This window comes from Anastrepha obliqua, chromosome 6 (genome assembly GCF_027943255.1).
Source record: "Anastrepha obliqua isolate idAnaObli1 chromosome 6, idAnaObli1_1.0, whole genome shotgun sequence".
Taxonomy (NCBI): Eukaryota; Metazoa; Arthropoda; class Insecta; order Diptera; family Tephritidae; genus Anastrepha; species Anastrepha obliqua.
The window spans coordinates 13,908,254-13,915,101 of NC_072897.1; positions in this window are offsets into that span (position 1 = coordinate 13,908,254).

A 6,848-nucleotide genomic window follows, 5' to 3' on the forward strand; every position below is an offset into this window, starting at 1 on the left:
TAAATTATGGAGGGAACACTTCTCGAACCTATTAAACAGTGACAGCTGCGCATGTCACCGAGAAAGTGAAGATCCCGATACCCCAATCGTTGACGACAAAATTGTCGTTCCGCTACCCGATCATGACGAGGTGAGAAAGCGATAACGCGGCTAAAGAGCAACAAAGCCGCGGGCGCCGACGGACTGCCGGATTTGCTATTCAAACATGGCGGCGAGGAGCTGGTAAGGTGCATGCATCAGCTTCTATGCAAAATATGGTCGGATGAAAGCATACCTGCCGATTGGAATTTAAGTGTGCTCTGCCCGATCCATAAGAAGGGCGATCCTGCAATTTGTGCCAATTACCGCGGGATTAGTCTTCTAAATATCGCCTATAAGGTTCTAGCGAGCGTATTGTGTGAAAGGCTGAAGCCCTCCGTCAACCAACTGATTGGACCTTATCAGTGTGGCTTCAGACCTGGAAAGTCTACCATCGACCAAATATTCTCAATACGCCAAATCTTGGAGAAGACACATGAAAGGAGAATCGACACACCATCTTTTCGTCGACTTCAAAGCTGCATTCGACAGTACGGAAAGGAGTTACCTGTATGCCGCGATGTCTGAATTTGGTATCCCCGCAAAACTAATACGGCTATGTAAGATGACGTTGCTCAACACCAGCAGCGCAGTCAGAATTGGGAAAGACCTCTCCGAGCCGTTTGATACCAAACGAGGTTTCAGACAGGGTGACTCGCTGTCGTGTGACTTCTTTAACCTGATGTTGGAGAGCATCGTACGAGCCGCAGAACTTAATCGCTCAAGCACAATTTTTTATAAGAGCGTACAATTGCTGGCGTATGCCGATGATACTGCCTTCTCCAAACTGGATAAAGAGGCAAAGCGAATGGGTCTGGTGGTGAACGAGGACAAAACGAAGCACCTCCTGTCTTCAAACAAACAGTCGGCGCACTCGCGTATCGGCACCCACGTCACTGTAGACAGTTATAATTTCGAGGTTGTAAAAGACTTCATCTATTTAGGAACCAGCATTAACACCGATAACAATGTCAGCCTTGAAATCCAACGTAGAATCTCTCTTGCCAACAAGTGCTACTTTGGACTAAGTAGGCAACTGAGCAGTAAAGTCCTCTCTCGACGAACAAAACTAACACTCTACAAGACTCGCATCATGCCCGTCCTAGCGTATGGGGCAGAAGCTTGGACGATGACAACATCCGATGAAGCGACGCTTGGAGTGTTCGAGAGAAAGATTCTGCGTAAGATTTTTGGACCTTTGCACGTTGGCAACAGCGAATATCGCAGACGATGGAACGATGAGCTGTATGAGCTTTACGACGACATAGACATAGCGCAGCGAATAAAGATCCAGCGGCTACGTTGGCTGGGTCATGTCGTCCGAATGGATACAAACGCTCCGGCTTTGAAAGTATTCGATGCGGTACCAGCTGGTGGTAGCAGAGGAAGAGGAAGGCCTCCTCTGCGTTGGAAAGATCAGGTGGAGAAGGACTTGGCTTCACTTGGTGTGTCCAACTGGCGCCGGTTAGCACGAGAAAGAAACGACTGGCGCGCTTTGTTAAACTCGGCCAAAATCGCGTAAGCGGTTATAGCGCCAATTAAGAAGAGAACGGAAATGCAATAAATACGAATTTGACATTATTTGTTAAAATTTATTATTTTCTTAATTCTTCTTTAAGTTACTTTTTGAAACGGTTGCAATTCTCAGAATTGCGACCGAAAAATAATAAATTAATTTTTTAATATTATTTAGTATTGCATTTACGGTATGGGAGCGGAAGTGCAACATATCCAGATTTCATTATTTCACTTAAGGTTCATATGTGTACATATTTGCTTACTTGCTAAAAATTGCTGATTATGTTTTAATAAAATATTGCTTATTCTCTGGAAAGTTTATGAATTGCGACATGTGCCGGAAATTGATATTTGGTTACTGCTATTGTCAATTTTATTTAAAAATTCTTCGAATTTATCAGGTACATTGGCTTTGAAATCAATGTAACTGTTTGTATATGTAACTTCTCCCCCCTTTAGATTAGAATTCTCCTGAATTCTTTTATTTAGATTTATTTTAATATATTCTAGTTTTGTTCTCCAAATGACAATTATTAATATTATTGTTAAAATTAGAAATAAGTTACACCCGTATATGATTTTGTTATGAATTTTCAAATTAGATATATTTTTGAAATTTATTTTATTCTCTTCATCTATTTGTTCGAATGTAAGTTTTTCTGTAAAATTCTTTATATTGTCATATTGCAATGTCATAATATTTCCTTCGAATCTTTCAATCCAATTAGAGTAATAATAATCATTAATTTTTATTGAACAATTGTTAAATTGGATTGCGTAATTTCCGTTCAAAACAGTGTCATTTATGTTACATGTGTTGTTTACAAATAAATTGAATGCATTTTTAACTAGGACTGTTTTTTCGTCTAGTGTTATAATTTCTAATTCTTTACTTGATATTAATTTACAATTTTTCGTTATTATACAATGAGTGCTGGGTTTTAGTTGTCTGAAATGTTTATTTTCTTCAAATTTCATAATTTTATCTTTATAAGTAAAAACTTCCTCTATTTCTGCTTCTATTTCTTTTTGATTCTTATTTGGTAGTGGTACAATTTTTCTTATTTTTATTTGCATGAATGATTTTGGAATTTTAATGCTTAATATTAAATAGGTATTATTAAAAGTTGCTATGTCCTAGCTGTAAATATTTTAATTTATTGAAATCAATGTTATAATTGGTAATTTCCTGATTTGTTAGAATATTTGGGTGAACTAGACCATATTTGGGTGTGACTACATTGTCTTGGATTTGTTCTATTTTATTTTGCATTAACTGAATTTTTGTCATCTGTTGTAAGTACATATGTTGTTGATTTTCTTCGTCTATGAATTTATTTATACTATTAAGTCCTTTTTCAATTTCTTTCCTATCATCTTGTACAATATTTCTTATTTGTTTCATTGCCAAATTAAAATGTTCATTTCTGTGTATTTGTTGATTCAACATTTCGCCCGTTTGTGTTAAATGTTTTTGAATTGTCTGTCTGTCGTCATCGTCCATTGTGCTAAATGTCCATTTTGCTACAGTACCTATTGCGCTAACAAGTCCTCTCTTATGTCTTTTTTCTATTGGTATTAATGTCATTAACTTATTTCTCGCTTCTAATAATTCTGTTTGTAATACATTTTTGTTAATTGTCTTTACTTGAATAATATTTTCTGTCATTTCATTAATAATATCTTCTATTTGTTTAACGTCAATTATATGGAGTACTCTATCACTGTCCTTAACTATGTCTTGGTCTCTTATTTGTATGTCAACAAATCCTGTTTGGTCCGTTAGTTCCGTTAAAATTATCGTGGTGTCACTATGCCCTATCCATGTCAGCACTAATATCATAGTTAGTATTTGCAAATTTTAATGGTCTTTTAATGTTGTTAGGATGAATGTTTTCTATACTTTGGTTGTTCTTTATGCCTAACCGCTTTATAGTTCTTTATGAATCCTTCTGTTCTTTCTTCTTTATAGTCTTCCCTGGTTTTATTTAGATTGCTTATAATTTTATGCTTCTTTGCTTCTAAATTGCTTTTTATTATTTCCGGATCTATTTTATTGTCATGTACTGCGTTTGGTGTACATTTTATTGTTGAATGGAATCTATCATTGTAATTTCGTATGGCTTTCTGTATTAAGTGTTTAATTGATAAACCTTTTTCTAATTTATATAAAATTCTAAACTTTTCCGCGATAGTTTTGTGAAACCTTTCAATATCGTTCGCAACCCTAAAATCGGAATCAAAACTCAAATTCAAAACAAAAAAAAGCACTCAACTAAACCATGCTCAACTTATGCAGCCCGAACTGACGCATCCTCAACTAAATCATCCTCAACTGATGCAACCTCGATTAATTTTGAATTTGAATTTATTTATTGCTAGTATAATAATACATTACAATTTACAATAAACTGTAAGTCCTACAGAGACTATTAAAAGTCTGTTCGTAGGCTAGTAGCATTTATAATAACAATCTTACAAACTAAATATGACATTTAACAAAATAAGTTTTATATGTAACATACGAAACATACATTTAACTTTATGTTACAACATGTTATATCTAGCGGTTCTATGAAGAACATAAAATAATTTTTTTTATTTTTTACAATGAGGATGAGGAGTCTCTCCCCCTATATCCGATGAAGACAACGCAGACCAAACCGTGGTTGGCTGCCCTTCAATAACCTACAATAGCGATGGTTAATTTTTGAGGCAGCGATACGTCTTAACTATATCCCCAAGAAATGGGCAGAAGTAAAAGTGGTATTCATTCCCAAAGGAGGGAAAACCACACATACGAAACCGAAGGACTTCAGGCCAATTAGCCTATCATCCTTTTTGTTAAAATCTTTAAAGCGGTTGCTAGATGTCCATATCAAAGGAAGGATTAGCGACAAATTATCACCTTCCCAACATGCATACAGCAAAGGCAAATCAGTGGAAACAGTGCTCCATGAGCTAGTTCACACAGTCGAGAAATCACTTCACTACCAAGAATTTACCCTCGCTGCCTTTCTAGACATCGAGGGTGCTGTCAATAACATATATCCGGAAGCAATTACCACTTCGCTAACGGAAATGGGAGTAAGCAATGCAATAGTCTCGTTTATAGAACGAATGCTAACTGGGCGAACGATAAACGCAAATTTGGGTGACACATTTGTTAAAAAATTTCCGATCAGGGGTACACCCCAAGGTGGGGTAATTTCTCCACTTCTGTGGAACCTAACTGTCAACAATCTTCTACAAGAACTGGAAAAAATTGGAGGTAAAATAATATCATATGCCGATGATATTGTAATAGCAATCTCGGGGAAACACCTTCCAACATTATGTGACCTCCAACAAAGATCTCTCAACAGACTATCACTTTGGTGTAAAAGTCGAGGACTAGAGGTAAATCCGGAAAAAACGGATCTGATACTTTTTAGTAGGAAACACAAAACACCTACTCTTCAACAAATATTCCTAGGAGGGAAACCACTTAGAGTAATAGAAAGGGCAAAATATCTAGGACTTATACTAGATAGGAAGCTAAATTGGGGGCTCACAGTCGCAGACAGAGCACGAAAAGATATGACCGCAATGTACTCCTGCGGAAGGCTTATTGGGAAGAAATGGGGATTGGAACCCAGAATGATACATTGGCTCTACACAGCAGTGGTTAGGCCAATTCTCTACTACGGTATAGTAATATGGTGGGATGCCCTTCAGAAGGGTGTGAACATCAAGAAACTTGACAACGTGCAAAGATTAGCATCTGTTCTGATAACCGGCGCCATGTCAACCACACCATCGAAAGCATTATATACGACACTAAACCTCCTTCCGGTAGATCTGCTGGCAATATATAACGCACGCAGTGCGGCAATAAGGCTGAACACTCTAAACAAGTGGTCAAACACGGATTATGGCCACGGTAAAATCCTGGCTGGCACTTTGGGGCTTCCCAGACTGGTGGACTATGCACTCCCGCCTATACTTGCCATTACATCGTTTACGACCCTCCTACCTTCAAGGGAAGAGTGGGAACGGGACGACGTGAGACAGGGCGAGTCCATCCATGTTTACACAGATGGGGATCTCCTTCAGTTTTTGGCTCCCCGACTACTGTAGTGTCTTTCAGGCTGAACTGATGGCAATAATAAAAGCCGCGACAATGATACAGTGTGATGCGATATCCGGAAATGATATCTACATTTTCACTGATAGCCAAGTGGCGATAAAATCCCTCACAAAACAGTCAACAACCTCCAAGGTAGCCATGAAATGCCGCACATCTCTTAACGAGATGGCTGAGTCATTTCACCTAAAGGTAACATGGATTCCTGGCCATCGTGACATTGAGGGTAACTGAAGAGCCGATGAACTAGCAAGACTCGGCACTAAATTGTCTGACGAGCACATAGATAATGACATAGGGATACCCTTACAAACATGTAACCTACACATCCTAGAAGAAATTGTAAAGAAAGCAAACGAAAGATGGCGAAATGAAGCAACCTGCAAAATCGCCCGTCAACTTTGGCCGACTCTAAATGCTAAACGCACAGAATCTCTGCTAAGCCAAAATAAACACAGTCTTAGCACATTGATCTCAGTCATAACGGGGCACTGCCTAATAGGCAGACACGGCCAAAGGATGGGTGTGCAAACACATAACTTCTGTAGAAGTTGTCTAGATGAGGACGAGGAAGAGACAATCTCGCACCTACTGTGCCATTGCCTTGCTCTATCCAGACGCAGGTTTACTATTCTGGGTAGACAATTCTTTAATGAGCTAGAAGACCTCAGTACGATAGAAATCAGAGATATTTTAAAATTTTTGAAAAAGACACACTGGTTTTAGGAGTGATAGGGACAAGCTCCCCACGCGGCATCACAATGGGCTATGAGCCTGAGTGTGTCCCACAGGACAACCGCTTCAACCTAACCTAACCTACAATGAAATAACGCGATATTAACAAATATCATAGGTTTAAATTAGTTTTTGTTAACCAGATTTTTATATCTTTTTTATCTTTGTCGTTAATTACATTATAGGCTTTTAACCCCTTTGGAAGCTGATTAAATATTTTAATGCTATAGTTTATGTAACATTTTGAACAAATACTTAATTTACATTTTATGTGCTCAATTTGTCTATTTCTAGTATTTAGGTATTATCCTTGATAGAAAAGAATTCTTTAAGTTATTGTAATTTTGTATTAAAGCTGTAAAGTAGAACAACTTTTTTATCGAAAGAATGT